This window comes from Triturus cristatus, chromosome 12, assembly GCF_964204655.1.
Source record: "Triturus cristatus chromosome 12, aTriCri1.1, whole genome shotgun sequence".
Taxonomy (NCBI): Eukaryota; Metazoa; Chordata; class Amphibia; order Caudata; family Salamandridae; genus Triturus; species Triturus cristatus.
The window spans coordinates 485,435,670-485,457,611 of NC_140595.1; the positions used below are offsets into that span (position 1 = coordinate 485,435,670).

Here is a 21,942-nt window from a genome sequence, read left to right on the forward strand (position 1 = left end):
TATCAAATGAATCAATTAAGACCAAATCCTAGACCTATGCAGTATGAAGCGCTTGAGTAATAGGAACATGAAGCATATAAGAGAGATAGGTCTGAGAATAAATACAGAAATTCAGTGAGTGGATACTCAAGAGGCAAAATGGGATGGCCAAAAGAAAAGGTGGAGAAGAGATGTGATTGCAGCAGGTGAGGGTTTATATCCGGTTGTTGAAGTAGAGGATCAGGTTGGAGGAAAGTGTAAAGAGAAAAAGAAAAAGAAAAATTTAGAATGTTCAGATCCAGATCGAAATAAAGTTGAGGATGATTTGTTGGATGAATTATTACTAAACAGACATCCACCATATCAGGAAGAACAATAGAGAATTACCCTGAATACTCCATTGATTCAAGTAGAGGTTCCTCAGCCTTCACAAGAGAGAAATACAAATGTAATGAGTCAGATAAAAGATGGTTTGACACTAAAGATTACTCAATTAAATTTGAATGCAGAAGCTCTATCAGTTGCTGCAAAGATTGGTCTCATATTTACACTGTATAGTGAGGGTCCAAATATTTCACAAGTACATACCTTGCCAGTACCTGATAATGATAATAAGGTTAATAGTGGTGCTGAAGTGAGTGAGACAGGAACATTGACTGCTATTTCAGAAAGATCAGCAGAAACCCCAAAGCGTAATGTGCAGATGGAACCCAGACGATTAGTGCAGAAAGAGAGAGAAGTGACACCTACTTCGGGAGGTTCAATAGGACCGTAACCGGAAGAGTTGGATGAATGGATTAGAGGGATTGTGTCTAATAAAGTGGATACAAGCATGGATGTAAGTAGATTAAAGGTAGACTCAGAGGAAATGATCATAGGTACGATTAGTCCAGAAAGATTTAATAAATATCAGGAAGAATCATTTTTGTTTTTGTGTAAAAATATTACAATGAGAGCGAAGAGTCTTCATAAGAAATTTGCTGATGTTGCACAAACTTATGGAGTTGACACAGAGAAATCAAAGGCTTTACAAAAGACATATAGATTGGATTTTAGTGATAAAGATTGGGAGAGTTTGAATGCTTTTGGTAGGCGATTGCAAATGAAAGAGTTGTTTAATACATTAAGACGATGGGGTGAATTGGAACGTTGGAAACGCAGGTGGGCTAAAAAGAAAGAAGAAATGCTTACAAATAAAGGAGCATCATCTATGTTTCCAGTGAGAAAAACAGGGACAGAGACAACAATGACTGAAATGATTTATCCAATGAGAGAGGTAACAGAAGGTGGATATCTTCACGTTCCATGGTCAAGGTGGAATGCAAAGTTAATATGGCAATAGGTTTCTACTTACACGATCCCCATAGTATACCGTCCATCTGAATGCTGCGTCCACATTCTTTTAGCTAAGCCATGTCCTTTTCATCATCCCAAGGTTTCACATCAAGCAAGATTGAAGACTTGGCAATAAGTGCAGGCTTCTTAGATTTCTCCAATTCATACAGTGCCAGTCCCTCCTCCCTTATCCTTTTTGCTTCTTCGCTTGCCTCCTCTTCATCGGACCCAAATAGGTCAATATCATCATCATCTTATTTAGACACGGCGCCTGTACTTCCTGTTGTGTCTTCAATGTCTGCAGGCTCATACTTGCTCAAAGGTTTCCTCACACTTGGCAGACTTTCTTTTTGTTTTTCATAAGATCTGATGTGATTATACCACCGAAGAGCAAGAAAAAGATCCGCAGATGGAGTGCCGGAGAGAGCTTCAAACACAGCAACATCTGCTTGTGTTGGTACAAACCGCTCGATGTAGCTCCGGTCTGCAAGAAAACTATTTAGCACTTGCAGACCAGCAGGGGACTTCAAATCTCTGAAACCCATGATGAAGAAAACCGACAGTTACCATCTCAATTGCAGAGCAAACACACAACAGTGGCAGGCCTGAGACTGCTGCAAGCCCACTACTAGCATTTGATTTACCAGCCCTGGCACACTCAGTGCACTTTACTAGGGACCTACTTGTAAAACAAATATGCCAATCAGGGAGAACCAATCACAATAACAATTTACACAGAGCGCATATGCACTTTAGCACTGATCAGCAGTGGTGAGGTGCCCAGAGTCCTATAGCCAAAAACACAGGTAAGGAAAAAATAGGAGGAAGAAGCCAAACGTTTGGGGATAACCCTGCAAAAAGGGCCATTTCCAACACAGCCCCCTTTCAGCCTAAAGCCAGGGTAGGCCAATCAATACCTCGATGGGCTTCCTGGCTTGGGGCGACAGAACATGGAACCTGGACCGAACAGCATGGGTCTATTCCTGTTCTACGCCTTCCTGAACCCAGTTGGACCCCTGTATCCACACTCTCAGGGCCCACTAGGCTAACCCATGGGGTACCCTTCTCCTTACCTGGGGGCCCCATTTGTGCAGCTCCTAAACTTACTTTGCTCACAGATGTATCCCAACCCACATGGCAAACACAGTGGTGTGGCCCAGTCCACTCCCAGGGTGCAACTCCTTCCCCCTCCCAGTGGCAACTCTGTCCACCAGGACAGCCAGCCACAGTGGCCACTGACAGCTGTCAGTAATGAGAGCCATTCATCATGCCTTTCAGGCCTCTCTAACCTCTGTGGTCTCAGAAAGTGGGGGGCAGTAGGCCTAGGGACCTGGCACCTTTTCTCCATTCTCCCTCCTGCCAAATCAGGTATGGCATCCTGACACTGGCCCACCAGCCCAGGGTCTGTACTCTGTGGCTGGACAAGAAACTCGGGTGGGCTCTCCCACACCCTGTCTTCCTCCCTGGGGCTCTGCACCCTCCCACCCAGAGCGGTACCCCCAGGAGACAACTTGGTAGGGGCACTGTTAGCAGTCACCCCATCCTTCAGGTCAGAGGGTACACCCTGAACCTGGCCCTCCAATCCAGGGTCTATACCCTTAGGATAGACATGTGCCTGGCAACCCAGGACTTCCGGGGAGTACATCAACCTCCTCCCAAGGGAAACACACTCCTCATGAATGGTACGAGAGTCTGCCTGGCGCAGGTCTCCAGCCTCCTGTCCACTTGACAGAGTATCAGGACCCCCTAGGCCAGAAGTGGCCTCACCAGGTTCAGTCCTGGGGTGATCTGACCTCAGAGCTGGCAACCCCTGACCCACTGGTCCTTCCCCCCTCATCCTTTTCTCAGGACTCATGCACTCTCCCCACTGGAGCGGTGCTGCCAGACACCAGAACTGATGTGATGCTTGCTACAGCAGTCCCCCCTAGTCCACATGACACTTTGGGATCCCCCTCAGGAAATGGCCTCCCTGTAAAGACTAGGCCCCCCTCCTGGTGTTCCCTTATGGAACCAACCAGGTCCTGGGACTAGGTTTCAGGCACCTTGGGACACAGCCCACTCCTACTCCTTCTCCTCTAAGACAGGACATGGGACCCTACACCCCTCCCACTACACTGGGACCTATCTGGGGTACCACAAACCTCCCCTACCTCACTTGGTTGGGGAAACCCTGAGCCACCCCTTAAGGATCACTCCCAAAAGCTTCTTCAGACCCTCTGGAATCCCCCGAAAGGTCTGCCTCCAGTGCAAGCTCCCTGAAATCAGAGAACTCGCACTCCACCGGGTGTTGGCATAGCTCTGGAAAACAGGGACTTAATATATGCTCTCCAACAATTGATTCACACAGCCCCCACAGTTGTTATAGAGCTACCTTTTACCTCACCATCCAGTGCCTCACACAAGTACCCCACACCATTCTCCTGAGATTGGCAAGACAGTGTCTGACTGTCTCTGTCACGCAACCCACACTCTTCTGGGTGGTCTCAACACTCACACACCAGGACTCCTACCATGGGGGAACCCCTCTCCCAGCACCTCTCATCTAGAGTCAGTAGAGTGTCCCTCCCATCACCAGGAATATGATCCCGTGTCAGTTCCGCAATCCACCTCAGGGACACTGCATACCACTGGAGCTACCTCATAACCCTGAATCCCTTGGTGTATGTCAGCCCCCTCCATCAAGTCAGGCGCCACATCTCTGGGTAAGTGTACTTCTCCCTCAACACAACATTTTTGCTGCCAGCATCTGAGCTGGCCAACACCTCCAACCCAGCCAAGCTCACTTCATGAGCTGCACTCATTTCCTTTTCAGCTAAGACAATCATGCCCTCAAACCTCTTGAGCTACACATCAAGCTCCCTCATTCTTAATTAATGTGCCAAGGTCAATTTCATTTCTTCCAAGGCATACATCTTCTTGCTCTCTTCTGCCATCTTTTCTCTCTCTATGGCAGCTTTTTGGTTCTCCATGTTTAATATTTTCATCTCGAGCCTGATGACTTCTAACTAATGATCTCTAACACTTTGGTTTTCCTCCAACTCCTCTGGGGAAAAACTTCTAGCGGAAGGGTTGCTGACAGCCCTGGAGGCTGCTCTTCCCACAGGCAGATCCTGTGACCTGAAACCATCCCCTTGTGCATCGACATCCACCTCTGCATCACCAGTCTCCCGAGCCTCTTTGGCCTCCCACCAGGCCCTTAGGAGCCTTCTGTAGCTCCTCCTTCCTGAAGCTGCTCTTCATGGGACATCTAGTTAGCAGAGGTAGGTACCTTTGTCCAAATAGGAACCCTTGCTTCTAATCAGGGTAAGGGGATACACACTCTAGATAACCCCTGCACACCCCCTTGGTAGCTTGGCACGAGCAGACAGGCTTTTACCAAAGGCAATGTGTAAAGTATTTGTACCAAAACGCACAGTAACAATCAAAACACCACAAATGGACACCACACCCGATTAGAAAAATAAAATACCTTTATCTAAACAAAACAAGACCAAAACGACAAAACTCCAACATACACAGTTAAAAATATGACTTTCAAAAGGTTTCAAGAACTTGTACAGTAGAAAACTATGGATGCGTGAATTTTCACCAAAGTACCTGTAGATGCGCCAAAGTTCACAAGCAAAACAGCCGCAGTGCCGGAAAACAAAGAGATGCAACACTCCTGAGACCTTGGGGAGGCGATGAGACAGTCCCGCTGCATGCAGAGGAAGGGTTGCGTTGAATCCGGTCTGTACGGTGAGTGATGTGTCAATGCTTTGTGACGATTCCGGTCCGCTGGTGATGCGTCGGATGAACTTGCCGCACAGGTATTCGTGGAAATCCGGGCTACGTCGGTGATCGATGCTGCAGCATCATCTAGCAGCACTGAGTCAGTCCTCTTCAGCTGCGATCCCTTGATGTGTCGATTCCTGTAGTTCATTGAGGTCCTTCTTGCTTCCAGCTCCCAAACAGCAGCAACAAACTCCAGAGGCCCAAACCTGGCACAGGCAACTCTTGGCAGGTCAGAACTCACAGCAGCAGAGTTCAGGGGAGCTGCAGGTGAAGTCTTTGTGTCCCTGAAACTTGAGAACAGGAGGCCAGTTCACTTCAGGCCCTTGGAGATCTCCTTCAAGCAGGGGACACAGCACACAGCAAAGTCCTTCTCCTTTCCTTTGCAGAAGCAGCAACTGCAGGCCAACTCCAGACACACAGCAAGGGCAGTACTTCTCCTCAGTCTCTTCAGCTCTTCTCCTTAGCAAAGGTTCCTCTTGAATTCCAGGAATGATCTAAAATCTGGGGTTTTGGGTCTGATACTTATACCCCAAAATGTCTTTGTTCTCTTTGTGCCAGGGGCTCTGAGCCCAGTTCAAATCAGTTCTGGGGGGTACTCTGCAAGTGCACAACAACATCCATTGCCAATGTGCGCCTTGGTGCCAGACACACCACAGGGGGTAGAGCCAGCATTGTGGAAGGCAGGCACAGCCCTATTCAGGTACAGGTGCTACTCCTCCCACCACTCCAAATACAGATCAGGCCTATTCAGCCTAGTGCTGACTCGTCCGGACTCCTGGAGCCACTTCACCTCCCCAGCCCCTGTCACTCCAAAGCCAGACAGTCAATACACAAACAGGCAGAGGCACAAAGGATGGTTGAACAAGAAAATGGCCACTTTCTAAAAGTGGTATTTTCAAACACACAATTTAAAATCCATCTTTACTAAAAGATGTGTTATTAAATCCCGAGTTCAAGGATACGAAACTCCATTTTTCCATCTTATCCCTATGGGAAGATATGCTTGTAAAATGTTACAATGCATTCCCCATTCTGTCCTATAGCATGATAGCCTTCCAATAGTGAAAAACGAAATTGGCAGTCTTTCACTATCAGGACATGTTACACACACCAGTACATGTCCTACCTTTCACATACACTGCACCCTTGGGCCTACCATATGGGTGCCCTATATGCAGGGCTTCAAGTGGGATGAAAAAACTGAGGGGTCTCTCAAAGTGGCGTGGCCAATGTAATTAAGGGCATGGCTGAAAAAGAGGTAAGCTAAAAATTTGTGCTTAGCATAGTATGCTGCCCAACTTGTATTTTGCTACTTCTGTCATTGCATTCAGATATACGAGTCAATACTACAAAGACTCCCACACAACCTATATTGCTTTACTCTTGGCTGATAGCAGCTCTCTGGGTCACTATCTGTTATACAAACTCATAAACATTTATTATTTCTTTGACTTCATTTTGTTTTATTATTCATTTAGTATAAAAGAGAAACCTTTTTCATTGAAAGACATTGTCTAATAAGCATAGCTCATTTACAAAACATATTTCATACGAGAGATTGGCATCGCCATCACATTAAGAAATGTAATAAGTACAGTTTGTGCGCATCTAATACACATATCGCATTACTTCCTAGAAGATAAAATCCTGAAGTCTATCTAGTACGCTTACAATTACATATCCCCATACTCACACCACATTCATGTCCTAACCAATCATATCACTCACACACATTACTCCCTTCCATACCCACCCCAGTATATAACAACATATACAGATGGAATCACAGGGGTGACTCATCAACCCTCGGTGACTGCGTTGCTGACTAAGAGGTCACACCATCCGGTCAACCTACGTTTCAGTGGAAGTTTTATTAATTATCTCCACCTTCTTCAGGACCAGTCATTATTAATTTTGTGCTGGTGAGTGGTAGGGGATCATAAGGAGTCCCCAGATATTTGCAGACTTCTTTGGGGGGGGGGACACCACGAGGTCCTCAAACTCACACCCCCGGGGAGTGTCCAATAGCTGTTGAAACTTTTAGTCAAATGTACAATCTCATCTGAGACGGTCCTAAAAAATCATATAGTTCTCTCATGGATAATAGATCTTTTTGTTAAACAGAAGCGGACTGGCTAATGCAGTATCTCAAATCTACTCTGATGTTGTGTCTGTGGGCATGTATTACTGAGTGTCGTAAATCCCAACGCTGTCAATAGTACTTTGCACGATTTCTAGCGTAAGTCGTCTTTCATGCCGCACCTATGAATTCCTAAACAGTCTGCCACACGAAAATGGGCCAGATAAATGATACAACAAGTAACATCATACCTACAAGTGAGGACTATTGGCTTTGTCAGTGGTTGTTAGTTGCATAAGATAAATAAGCAGCAACTATGGCTTGTACAGATTTTTGAAAAAGCTTCCCCTTAAAGCCCTGGTGACACCACAACAATGTTGCTTCTCCAGAGTTTCAAAAAGAGAAGGGAAATCCAGAGAGAAAAGGACTCTCTTTAAGGGATTTCCCTTCCCCTACAACGCTCACCTGGCATGACGTCATGCCCGAACTTCTTCACTAGTGAGAAGTGAGCAGTGTGAGCAGGCACGTATCGATGTGCCTACTGCCACTGCAGTCCGGAAATAAACGGACGACCTGTGCCTGGGCACAAAACAGAGCCCGATAGAGACCCGTTTCGAGGCCCCCTTTAAAAAACTGCTGTGCTCAACACCGGTGAGACCCGGCCCACTTAAAGCCCTGCCTATATGTAAGAAAAGGGAAGGTTAGGGCCTGGCAAGTGGGTGCACTTGCCAAGTCGACATGGCAGTTAAACTGCGTACAGGCACCGCGGAGGCAGGCCTGAGACATCTTTTCAGGGCTACTCATGTGGGTGGCACAATCAGTGCTGCAAGCCCACTAGTAGCATTTGATTTACCAGCCCTGGCACACTCAGTGGACTTTACTAGGGACCTACTGGTAAAACAAATATGCCAATCAGGGAAAACCAATCACAATAATTTACACAGAGAGCTTATGCACTTTAGTACTGATCGGCAGTGGTAAAGTGCCCAGAGTCCTATAGCCAACAACACAGGTCAGGAAAAAATAGAAGAAAGAAGCAAAATGTTTGGGGATAACCCTGCAAAAAGGGCCATTTCCAACAGCAACTGATTGCCATTTTTTCATATGAATTTTATTTAAACTCATATCTTATGACATCAAGGATATGCTTTTTGGGTGTAGGCAGTCCAAACCTTCCAGAAGTATAATTAAATACGAGTGAGTGATGGGGGGGGGGGGGGGGGGGGGGGGAGGGGTCTTATCCGAAGCCAAGTATTGCACTAGCACACCTACAGATTGATCACTTCCTTTTGAAATAGGCAACACAGTAGAAGGTCCAGGGAGGGTACATTGCCCTAAAAATAAGAATACAGGATTGAATGGATGATGGATAACTCGATTTATGCGCTGTTCTGTATGGCGCAAACCGTCTCAAGCTGCTGAATGTTGCTGGAAAAAAGCACTCTGCTTTTGCACACTGCATTAGCGGCTGAACTGCTCATTTAAATAGCAATAATGTGAGAAACATTAACGTGCATTTTTATTAGGCTTTTCCTACCGGGTATTTTTGTTTTTCTTTTAGAATTTTAAAAACATTTTTCCAGATGTTCACAAAATGTTTACCAGATTTGAACTGCTTGAGTGTAAATCAAACACGTGATAATATCATTGCGTTTTTTTAACTATTACGCACCGCTTCGCCAATCATAAGTTGAGAAGATTAAGCCTGCAAAATGTTGCTCAGGACCAGCCAGTCTCTCGGTAGTATTTATTTCGATGTATTACGAATTGCAAAATGATAAATGGGAGGACGTGAGGCTAAGCAGCCGACCTTCGACCTTCAATGCCTTTGCTTTTGATCAAGTGCCGAAGCCAGTTAGAACAATGTGAGAGTCTGAGCAAATGACTTCTGATCTCTGCGCCTAAAGATGTAGGTTTGTGCAGACAATATGTGTTCCGGTGAAAATAAAGTGTAGTGTTCAGTAATTTATCTAGAGCATAATTTTGTTGTCGCTAGCGAAAGCCTACGGTGCGGTGCGGTGCAGTGCAGACCAATTACACTTCCAAAGGCCTACTGCGTCCATCGGTTGCGACACAAAAATCATCCCGCATGGTACTAAAACATCTACTTTCAAAGCGCTTAGAAACAGTTCTGTTTAAGGAATGCAGCATATAAATTGCGTTAACTTTACTTGCGTTCAAATAAAATAGCTCAATATTTATTTTATTTTTTTAAGTGGCTCGTGCATTCATCTCTTGTCCTCAGCCTGTAAACGGGGGGAAATCGCGGAGGTCCATCTTTGTTTCGAGATTTTACTGTCGTGAAATAGCCCGTTGAGGGGCAGGAGTTGGTTGTCAGCCGTACTCACTTGGGAGTTCGGAGCTAGGAAGAAGAGCAGCTCCGAGCAGCTTCCTTGCCAATTTGTCTGCTTCCATGGTGGAAAGTCGGGTCTCAGCTGCACGTTGTTAGCTTTTACAGACCCCGCAGGGACTTAGTGTTACCTGGAGCCACAGCTGTGGAGGCCTCCCGGCTGAACCCGCAGCAGGGCGGAGCAGGGATAGCAGCTCAGTGGGCGAGAGAACACCTTGCTCACTGTGCGGTGAAACAGGGGTACGAAACGCAACAGGATCGAGCGACCACTGCACAGCTGCGGGGCAGTCTGAGTGTCGTCTGCGCATGAGCGAGCGGTACACCTGATCAGGGATCGGCGCGCGTCCTGAGAATGAAGATCAAACGGGACTCGACAGTCTCCGCGTAAAGAAAACAACAAGCACGCGCAGGGAGCGGAGCACGCGCCACGGAGCCCCCTGAGCCGAGCACGCGCACCGCCACGGATTGGAGGGAGACTCGGAGGTACGCGCGCGCTGGTAGCGCTCAATGCCTGCTGCTCTCCGCGCGTGGAGCCGTCGGACTTGCTCCTGCTGACACGGGATGCTTATGGGAGGAAACCAGGGCGGCAGGGATCGAGAGCTGAGACACCGGATGTATCGTCCTGCCTCTGGATACTAGGACTTTACACCTGCCCCTGGGATGCATGCACCTTGCTTCTGAATGACGCGTGTCACTCACCAGGTTAGTACCAGCGCACGGGCTCCTGCAGCAAACTGCACCCCTGCTTACATCCCTCTTTCTTGGGTATATCCTACCTCATGCGTTTGCCTGCCTGCTTGGTAGTGTGTAACTTTTACTACTTCTTGTCTAGCGTCGCGTTTATTGTGTTATCATGCGCGGTGTTACATTGGTTTTTAAACTTTCCACAGGATTTATGCCTTTCCCATCCATCCCAGTAAGGCATTGCTCTAGGCGGGCAGTAGTCAAACACGCTAAATAAAGCAGTCTCCTCAGTCCTCGCGTTGAAGTGGTCGCTCTCCTCTCAGTGCAGCAGTCCTGTCCCCCAGTGTAAAGCAGTGGAACTCGGAGTGAGTTAAATACCTCAGGTGAAAGCAGTAACGTCCCTTAAGGTGATGCATTCTCTTCCCTCATATTGAGGGAGTCCTATGCCCCAGACTAATGCAGTGATAGACCTCAGCGTAGGGCAATGATTATTGTGGTATTGTTGTAACTCCTGGGTAGAGAGGTCTTAGGAACCTGTCATCCATTATCCTAGACTTGTTGTAGAAGCGCCTGATGTTCAAAGTGACCCTCCTACTTCTCTTGAAGTACAGACCTCCGCCCCATGGACTGGAGCCCCCCTCCCTTTTACTCGTATGCTATATTGCATAGGTACAGACACCCTTCCCTGTGAACTACTGTCACCCTATTCCTATAGTACAAACATCTACCCCTTCAGATGCACAATGAGTACTGACTCTGACCCATTGACTGCTAAGCTCCCTACTCATGGCTAACAGGCATGCTCCTGTTGTACACACTTCTACGCATTGACTTGCTGATCACTCCTACTGCAACAGTAATGCACTTCTTGGGTCAGAGGCCCATGCCTGAACTCCAGATGAGGGGATGTTTATAGCCCTTTTAAAGGAGAGATGTACTTTAAGAATACTGGAATTTAAAGCTATAGAGCAGTGCTCCCCAAACTTTTTAGAACCACAGCTTGATTTTTAGAACAACCTTTCACGACCAACCTACCTTCAATTAACATGAGGTGGGTGAATTTTTAATGCAAGTAAAGCATCATTTACAGACAGCATATTTTCCTTTGAAATGGTGACTAAATTTGTGCAAAGTTCTGATAAAATTATATGGCACACACGATAAAGTGTGGAAATCGCGTTTCAGTGTATATTTATCATCTGTCACCAAATAAAATGTATTGATTTGCTCAGACCCGATTCAAATCTTTGTTTCCATCACACTTCATAATTGCAATAAAATGTGCTTCATTTATAATGTCCTGACTACTGAATGTGTACTGTTCATTCACAGGTATTTACAACTTGTTGTGTGTTACCAAAACAAAATGACACCCCACAGCCTTTTCTTTCACACTCCCTGGACCCCAGCAAGATTGTCGCATAATTCACTGTACTTTCTGCGACTGCAAATAAGTAGCCATTTGCCAGAAGTCAGCCTGACATATTGACCTCTGCTTTCGAAGAGCAGCAAATGTGACCTGATAAATACAGAATTTAAAGGCATCATTATTTATGGCTTGGACTTTTGTGACCCTCAGTTTGATAAAAGCTACCCTAGAGGCAAAGCTAATCACTCCAAGTGTAGGCGTGTCTGTGGCACATTGGATTTAGATTTGTACTCCAGCTGTAGCGTCTCAGAGGGGTCAGCAACCAATGGAAAAGAGGCAATTATTGGCGTATCGCCATAGCTTTAGGTTGGGAGCCCTTGCCTAAAGTTTGATTTTAAGCTGGACTTATAAATGCAGTTTGTTACTTTATTGTAGGTTTGGGTCCTTTAATGTGACACTTACAGCAGTTGTTAGCTTATAACATCAGGGGAATAAACTGCTTCCTAGGAAAGCTCACTCAACTGCACCTTCATAGGATGTCTGTAGTGTGCTGTACAGAACAGGCGGATTGTCAGTCCAGCCACAGTGATCATGTTGGGGCACTGTACTCAATGCCATGTTGGGTCAGTGTACCTAATGTGATGGTACTAATCATCTTTTGTCACTAACCCGTGTGGTTGCATCAATTTATTTCCTTCTTGGACTGCCTTGGCTGTTGGATAACTTGTCCTAGACGTGATTCTGCAGATTGCGGAGAGCTGCTTCAGGGTTCACGTGGTAGAGAAGTTGGCTTCTCTTCGCTTCTCCTTCCAGCGGTTCACTCTTCTGTAGAGAATGGTACACCCTAAAGTGCATAAACCCCTAACACTGATGCAAGCACATCACTAGTTGATTTTCAGACTAGCCCTGCATTGATGCCCTCACTGCCCCTATTTACAGGGGACTTGGCCGTTGACATGTATGGACAGCCTTCTGTCTCCAGATATGTGTGCAACAGTTGCATTGCAGTCGTCAGATTATCAGGAGCAGCTAAAAGTTGCATCAGCGGGTATCAGTTGTTGCAGGGGGTGAGGGTGGGGGCATGCCATGTGGCTCACAGTTTCCCATGCTAAGCCAGTGTTCCTTGTGAAACTCTCCGCGGATTTGAGGCGAGTCCGCCTTTCCGTGCTCAGCAAGCAGGGTTTGTTCCCTCTTGCAATAACTTTCACGTGACCCTTTTATGATGGTTGTAATTTTAAAAATAGATTGCTGTTTTCAGGACTTTGTAAATTTACGTGTCTGATTTCACCAACTTCCTCATGAACTCTACACGCACCTGCTCCGTGCCAGCTCCTGGTTATCGGATTGGTGAGGTGGAGACTGCGTGAAGTAAACTTAAGACTTTGAGTGCCCACAGAGGGCACGGGCTCTTGCAGGTGTGCCCACCTGCTCTGCAGAGGTCCAGGTTTTAAAAACCCGAATATCGTGCGTACAACATGTTCTCTTTAAAGTGCAGGACGGGGACACCCACCTCCAGCGATGTACAGCATTCTCGTCTGCACACCAGGAGCACGTGCACCGCGAATAGCTCATCTAAAAATCAATAATGCATGTGCAAGAAACTGAACACTCATAAACTGAAGGCAGGGAATGCAATTATGAGCCTCAGTGCCAGCCTCGAATCGAGCGAGCCCACGATTTTGCACAAAGCTTCAAAGAAACGAATCAAAACCCACAAGCAAAAACACACCTTCATTACACACACAATCCCACAGAAAGGCAGTCATACGCCGGAGCACTCTCGCAGTAGCATCTGTCCCGAGATATTGAAGTGCCCGCTGCTGCTCTGTAGAAGATGAACGGGGGAGGGGCGGAAATGCAGATGAGATTTTCGAAGTCCTAATCATGTGAATTGGCCAGCAATGTCTTGGGTGGTTTTTGTCTTGCGGGGACTTGTTGGAGGGTTTACATCTAAATCGCTGTAAATTGCACCCAATCTGCACGCGGGCATGCTTGTAATTAGTGTATTTTGATGGTGTGAGCTCATCGTTCTGTAACAGACGGGTCCCCTGGGAGAAAGGACTCCCGGGCTCCGTGTGATCTCAGCATATCCGAACTGATCAGGCTCCAGCGATTTCAGCGCTTTAGACATGCATTTCAATGTTTGCAATGAAAACCAATTTGAAAAAGATGTTAAACTTGTGTAGTAATAGTTTATCCTGTAGGGTTGTATAAACTATTATTCCCATTAAGCTAGGAATTATTTGATCCCTGTAAAAACGCGTTTCCTATATATTTCAGTATCCAAGTGTGTGAGCTCTGCCTGCCGCCCCTTGCATTACTCCTGCCATTAGTTGTGCAACCTGTTGTGTACTTCTTTGCTGATCAGAACAGTCTGGCAATTTCTGAGTTGTTGTAGCTGGTGGATGTTGGTTCCACCTGGTTAATGATTTGGGAATAGTTGTAAATCCAGAGAGGTGTTTTAGGTGTTCTTTATGTCTGGATAATCCCTGCGTGCTGTGTGCAGTATTCCAGTACAGTCATGAAGGCATGCAACAAAGGGACCCCACTATAGGAAAGGCGGATGCAGGCTAAATATTTCCGAACTAAAAATATTTCTACTGACTCCCAGAAGTGCACTGGTATAGTTCAGAAATTATTTTCACTACTTTTTTGTTAGGATGATTACAGCATCCATTTTTATCTTTTACTGTGTGCTCACTCATGCATTGCTTTGTATGGTGCTAGTTCAGGGATGTCCAGTGGGCGCATAACGGGTGGAGGGGGGTGGGGGGTCTGATCCATGCCTGATTTTCAGGATAGCCTCATAAAATACATTTATTTATATTCATTCTTCGTGAAACTCCTTTAAATAGAAAGTAGTTATCTTGAAAGTTGAATGTCACTGTGGGAGGGCATGTCAATGACCTGGCCTGCTCAGTACCAGCTACAGCCGTCTAAAATTATCAAGGCTTCATTGTTCATTTAACACGACCAATTAGCCATCAAACCTGGTCCATCACAGCACTGTGAAACCTAAGCAGCACATAGATGCTTTGGACATAAAAATAATAACTTTATTTAGTAACTTTCAACCACATACTGGGATTGGTGTTGTTATCCACAATACTTATGTTCCAAATGTCATATTTGTTTTGTGGTATTTAGTATTGTTCATGATGTGCTTTCGTTATTTTACTGCAGGACGGTGTCTTTAGTTTCATATTTACATGCATATCCTCTTATTGCAGTCTGTGTGGTGGTGGCTGTGACAATATGCACTTAGTAATTATTGGGATCATGGAGTGGCTTACTGTTAGACTGAATATTATGTTCTTAGAATATGGATTTCCCTATTGTAATATCACTTCTGCCTTTAACTTCGGCTTTTTTGGTCTTATCTCTACTTTGTCTCATGTTCAAATTCTCTTGTGGAAGACACATCACGACCTAAAGAGCCAATCAGTAGAGGTAGCCTTACATAAGAGGAAAAGACTGAAGAAGAACTCGCCACGGGATGAGGGCTCCTTCTTGCTTTGCATTTGGGCTCTCATCCTAGTGGAGAGTCAGATGTATCCAGGTGTCGAGCAGGCGTGGTCAGTGCGGGAAAGAGTGGTGGGGCCAGGTGGGGTGGGATTTCTACAGAAGACGGCAAGGGAAAATTAATTATTTATTTAATTTTCCCTTGTGCTCGTCTGTTAAATTCCCCCCCCCCCCCCCCCCACCGCTCTTACCTGCACGGGCCACTCCTGGTGTCTAGCTTGAATAAATAAAAGCAAGACTGTTGAGGTTACTCCTGGTAGCCAGACCCAGCAATGGTGGTTAGACTGACACATCCCACCCATTTATCTCTAAAGAACTTTGAGAAACTTTTGAGTGAAGCTAGACCTTCCGCCGGTGGAGAAATCCTGTTTTCCAAAAAGCGAGATTCAGTTTTCAGCCAGCTGGAGAGTCTTCCTTTGTGAGGCAGTGACTCTCTAACCACAGGGTAAAAGTGAGAAGATGTTGTGTGTACATCTGATATCCACAACCTGTACTAGCCCCTTGCCTTCCCTCCATGATCTCCTACTAATAAAGCTCCACGAGTTGACACTAAAGGTGAACCATGCCCTGCCACACAAAATACACCACATGTTTCAATGATGGGCTAATGGGCAGAAGAATGGTGAATGTTGGCATGAAAATCTGATTAACTATTTTTGAGTAGCAAAATAGAAAAAAAAGAGAAATGAAATACCAGTATTTGTAAAGCGCACAGCTACCTCCGAAGTGGTGTCCCGGCGCTGGGGGCCCCCGGGAAGATTAAGGAAGCTATTGCCCAGAGTCCCATGGTGCTGGGCTAACCTGCCGCCGGTACTGGGGATCGAACCGTGAACCTCGTAGTACGGAGTCAGGCACCCTGGCCTCTGCGCCACACCTCTTCCACAACCACTCCCATTTTGCAAACTGTACTTTTATGCATAATATGGCGTCTCTACGGGCATTTCTGGAGGACAGGGTCCCAGCCAGATTTTCAGTATATCCATATAATTTAATTTTGCATAACGATGAATCGAAATGGAACTCATTTACGCAGTGGTTATCTTGAAAATATGGCATGGAACCAGGCCCCATGGACCAGCATTGAAAACCCTGCTCTAAAATGTAGAATGCTGGTCTACAGAAATAGATATCCATAAATAATAACTTTATTTAAATCATGTTTCCTACCACACTCCTGCCATTTCAAAGCGCTATAAACAGCAGATGTAAATGTTACAAATCTATAAGTACTCAAAATATCAACCCAGCAGGATTTGAACTTGTGACCTGCATATAGTAGTGGGAAAAGTTTACCTTACTGAGCCATCCAGCCAACTTTCAGCCACCAGTTAAAATACATGAAATTCTCTATTTTACACGGACATAAGTCATCTGGAGCCTTATCAACGACTGTCAAAGAGAAACAAAGCCGATTTTTTTTTTTAAGATGCATCAGAGTGTACATAGACACTGATGGTATGCTAATAAATATAGAAATAACATGATATCACGGATGCCTGCTTCAAAACGGCGGCTAGGTGCTTATTATGTGAAAAGTGTTTATAAATTAAAAAATAAGTCACTGTTCCAGCTGCTACGAAGATATTTACCCACTGTGCTGACTCTGATCGCTTCAATTTTTATTGAAACAGAATGGCTCCTTTTTATCCTGCTAATGCCACTGAAGCACAATCTCCTATTTTCACCCATATTGAGACTGCAGTGCTGGCGCCAATAGGCCACAGCGAGGGTGTTTGGCCACAGGCCTTTTACAAGGTCATACCTGCCTCAAATCTTGAACCAAAATAACCCACATTCTAGTTTCTGCACCTCTGAACAGAAGAACCACTTGCAGTTAGCACATTATCCCCATTCTGAAGTCTGAAACTCACAATTGTGTGGTAATTATGCGCATCTGCAAATTTTTGCGTGTGGCAATTTCACAAATTGCAGGTGCGTAATAATTGTCAAAAATGTGGGTTTGTAAAGAAACACAAAACAAAAAATGACACTGTTCCAACACTAGGGTGCAGGCAAACACCCATGTGTTTAAAGAAAAGAAAGGGAAAGGTTCTCGGTTGGACAGACCCACCAAATAAGGGAAAGAACGTGTCTTGCCTCTTGTTGCCCTCACACACCCCGAAAGGTGTCATGCTTCATCATCGGGCATGTGCTCCTCGTTGGGCCGGCACTGCAATCCCCAACGGGTCCCCCGAAGGGTCACTTTGACGGAGATCTTTTGAGACATGCCGGATGGTGCATGCGGGTGTGTGGGGTGTGGGTCCAAAATGAGGGTAGCAAAGTGCGTGCATCATGATTTAAGACTAACCAAGGGTAGCCTAAAAAAGATATTGTGTATAGCAGCACCCTTGTCAGAATAAAAGCTCATCAATAGAGTATAATCCCAAGAGGCACATTTTGCCTAGGTATCATGAAAACGGTCAACATGTTTCACGCCTCTGTTGCCGCTAACGGTCTTTGGCGCTTCTTCAGGACCAGGATTAAAAAGTTGGGTGAAGTGCACGTGAAAGAATATTAAAAAATAATACATACCCATAGTACATGTCAGGGGGGCCATCAAGCTGCTCCTGATCAAAACCCATAGTACATGTCGGGGGGGCCATCAAGCTGCTCCTGATCAAAACCCATAGAACATGTCAGGGGGGGCCATCAAGCTGCTCCTGATCAAAACCCATAGAACATGTCAGGGGGGGCCATCAAGCTGCTCCTGATCAAAACCCATAGTACATGTCAGGGGGGGGGGGGGCATCAAGCTGCTCCTGATCAAAACCTCCCAAATAGACGAAACTCTCTCCAATGACTGTGAGCGGTAAAGGACCGCACAATGCCGGGCTGAATTGTAACAGGTGCCAAAGCCTTTGCACCTACCGCGTCCCTCCGCCAGCCAGATATGCCTATCTGGCTGGCGGAGGGACGCGGTAGGTGCAAAGGCTTTGGCACCTGTTACAATTCAGCGCTCACAGTCATTGGAGCGAGTTTCGTCTATTTGGGAGGTTTTGATCAGGAGCAGCTTGATGGCCCCCCCTGACATGTACTATGGGTTTTGATCAGGAGCAGCTTGATGGATCCCCCTGACATGTACTATGGGTATTTATTATTTTTTAATATTCTTTCACGTGCACTTCACCCAACTTTTTAATCCTGGTCCTAAAGAAGCGCCAACGACCGTTAGCGGCAACAGAGGCGTGAAACATGTTGACCGTTTTCATGATACCTAGGCAAAATGTGCCTATTGGGATTATACTCTATTGATGAGCTTTTATTCTGACAGGGGTGCTGCTATACACAATATCTTTTTTAGGCTACCCTTGGTCAGTCTTAAATCATGATGCACGCACTTTGCTACCCTCCTTTTGGACACACACCCCACACACCTGCATGCACCATCCGGCATGTCTCAAAAGATCTCCGTCAAAGTGACCCTTCGGGGGACCTGTTGGGGATTGCAGCGCCGGCCCAACGAGGAGCACATGCCCGATGATGAAGCATGACACCTTTCGGGGTGTGTGAGGGCAACAAGAGGCAAGACACGTTCTTTCCCTCATTTGGTGGGTCTGTCCAACCTAGAACCTTTCCCTTTCATTTCTTTAAACACATGGATGTTTGCCTGCACCCTAGTGTTGGAACAGTGTCCTTTTTTGTTTTGTGTAATTTTGGGGAGCATGGACACTGGACCATTAACTGGCTCTCAGGTCCCCCTTCTTCTTCTTTGATGGTTTGTAAAGAAAGCCAAACTCCTTACGTGACTTTTTCAAGATGGTGAGTAAAAAGAAAGTTGTTGATGTCTTGAAGATCATACAGGATCACAAGTCGTGACATGCTTGTGACACAAAATGATAAGCCATGGAATGAAATTCACTGCTAGGATATTTGGGGTGTAAAACCACATATAAGTAGTCTTTAGTATTATAAAGTCATGTAGAGGCCAGTGGAAAACGTCATGAGTAATCAGAATGACACTCTCTTGGCAGCCGCAGAATTATTCTCTGCATCCCATGTAGCCATCAAGTCCAGGAATCCACTGTCAAAGCAGGAAATGAAAACTGTGGAAAGCGAGATTCCTCACAACTATTTGTTTTGCACTTTAGTCTCAGATGCTGCTGTACTAAAAACCTAATAATATTTGTTTTTCAAAAAGGACCCAAACCAAATTCGCAGAATAACTGCCCCTTAATCTGCCAACGGTACAAATAGCATATTTACACCAGGCGATCAGTATGAAACCCAAACACAACAGCCACCATCATTACCTATGTTGAATTCAAGCAACCTTATAATCTCTGTGAGAAAAAGAAAAAACATGAATAAGTAAGTAATTTTCAGCCAGTAGTAACAAGGATTTGCAATGCAATCGGTCTCGCCTTAGGGACTTTATACGTATTTAGCTATGCAGCACATTAGCCTGGGTGCTGAAACATCTACTGTTTTTCAACATGGAGGGAAAGTAAGCACCGAACTCTGTGACACGCCAGGTATGGGAACACATGGAGAGAAATATTGCTTTTCATTGGGAAATGGTATATTCCAAAGTCCTGTTTTTAATATCAAATCAGGGCCTTCGGTGGTCATATTACTGAAAATACAAGATTTGAATTTTTTTGTATTGTCTACGGGTGCTTGTGGAAGACAATTTATGGACTGGAATCTAGACAATGCTAAAGTGATTCTGGTATTTTACTGACCTCTGCTGGTCGTTTTCTATCAAGAAAGTTAAATAGAGGCAGTTGCCAGAAAAATGAAAAAAAGAAAGTCCCTCAGCAGAAAGCAATTCTGGTATTTTACTGACCTCTACTGGTCGTTTTCTATAGAGGCAGTTGAACAAGCAGAAAGCAATTCAGGAATTTTACTGACCTCTACTGGTCGTTTTCTAGCAAGATAGTTATATAGAGGCCGTTGAACAGGAAAAAAAAGTACCTAAGCAGAAGCAGACAAGTCCTAGAGCTGATCTCTAGAGCCCACAAAATAAAAACACATATAATAAGTATATACTAAAGTATATACAAGAGGTCTCGAATGCTCGACCTAAAAAGGGAAGTGGCGGTTGTAAATCCAATGGCTCACAGGAACTGATTGATTGGTTACATTCGGCTAGACTATCAAACCATATTCAGAATCCCTACCTCCTCCACCTCGCCCAAAATATTTTTGGAGCACACTAATATTTTACTAGCATGTTTCACCTTTAGAGAGTTTTCTGAGGAAACATATTTTACAGTTTGAACATTTCCTATTGATGAACATATGTGCTGACACATAAAATAAAAGTGGACTAATTGTATATCACGTCACTGAAGCAAAATAGGGCTTGTACCGCAACTTAAGGATAACATCGAAGTGCTTACTCCAAGCTTAGAAAGCAAACTCAGACAATTGGTTATGATTGACCATGAACTTCATTGCAAATCCCCAGGTAAACTAATTAGGCAGAATAAATAGGTCACACTTTTGATAAGCTGGCACTCAATAGGGCAAACAGTGTTAAGAGACCCCAACTGGGCTGATCTGCTTTTAGGGAGAGCAACTAATTTCTCGTCTGCCTAACTAGTTTGAAGTGGCTTTCCTGGACAAAGAGTACATATGTGAAATCTGCCTGGTCTTTCCCAGTGAGACTCACAGGCAAATGATTGCCTCTGTTGTGCATATCCCTCCGTCACAGGGTTACTGGTTCTACGGTTACTTAAGCGGCTGACTATACTTTACAAAAAAATGTTTGGAATCTTTTATAAAATACAGATTTCACAACGTCATCTCGCCACATTAATATCACTTTCGTTGAAATGCATCTAAAGTTGCATTTGTCTTTCAAATGTTATATAATTGTTCACTCCTGCCTGGGAGCTATGATCATATCTGATTATAGTGGGCTATAAGCATTCTGTCTGCTTTCTAACTTAGCACATTGGCATAAACAGGAGCTGGTGAGGGGAATATTTATCTCTAGCCCATTTTATAGGTAACATTTGGCGCTAGGTATGTTGGCAAACATGCACCAGCCACTTTAAATATATTTACTTCTAGTGAAAATGAAGTCGGTGTGTGCATGTAACCCGTCTCGACTCGTTATGCCTTTAGTCACCGGTGTGATTTGCGCGAGGGTTAGCAGCATATCTAGAGAACCATGAGGACTGAGGCAGTTCCACTGTTCACACCTCTCAGGAAGTTTAAAATTGTGTTGGAGAAAAGTCTCAACGTCTGATGGCTTGTAGGAGGTAGATTGTAGTCTGCCCTCCAGAGTGATTATATCCAAATACTAGGATGTTTCCATTGAGCTGACTTTCTCTGATGCAGTCAACAAAGAAAGCCGCAGAAACCGAGGTTTGTACATGGACGATACTAGGGACTTTGGCATTGCAGAGCAATGTGAATAGCATGCTTGTTGCCATTTCACATAGCTGCCCTTTCAGTGAAAGAGCACACGCTTTGTTTACTGTAGTTCTGTTGTTTGGAGTTTGCTTCTGCAGTGTAATCTCCTACTGAGAGCAGCAACAGCCTCACTGGACCTACCCTTAAGACCTGCAGGTGTTAGGAATGTTGGCACCAGTTGAACAAAAACATAAGACATACGTTCAAAGAGCAGACTCCCCTTCCAAACATTTAATCTTGAAGAACTCATTGAAAAAAGAACCTATATAATTCTGTCCCATTTCTTTACAGAAGCACATCATTGGTGCTTTCGGTTTAGCTGTTACTCTGTTTGACGCCTTAGAAACTTTGGGCGTTGGTAGGCAATTTCCCTTGTCTGAAATGCTTTGGCCTCAACCAGCTTCACCTAGAGAGGAATTTATGGTTTCCTTGAAAGAGATTTTCGTAAATATGTGATGAAGGTAGTTGACAATATCCACTCTATTT

General features: G+C 45.1%; 1 protein-coding gene and 1 pseudogene across 1 annotated transcript in view; one reads left to right on the forward strand and one right to left on the reverse strand.

Annotated features, from left to right (window-relative positions):
* Positions 1-1,325: 1,325 nt before the first annotated feature.
* Positions 1,326-1,859, reverse strand: LOC146776139 (elongation factor 1-beta pseudogene; annotated as a pseudogene).
* Positions 1,860-9,847: 7,988 nt separating this feature from the next.
* CHST8 (carbohydrate sulfotransferase 8) overlaps positions 9,848-21,942 on the forward strand; it is a 1,187,960-nt gene continuing 1,175,865 nt past the window's right edge. Inside the window, exon 1 of the mRNA XM_085637913.1 lies at positions 9,848-10,220. The gene's annotated coding sequence lies outside the window, so the exon portion shown is untranslated. The remainder of the gene's footprint in view (positions 10,221-21,942) is intronic.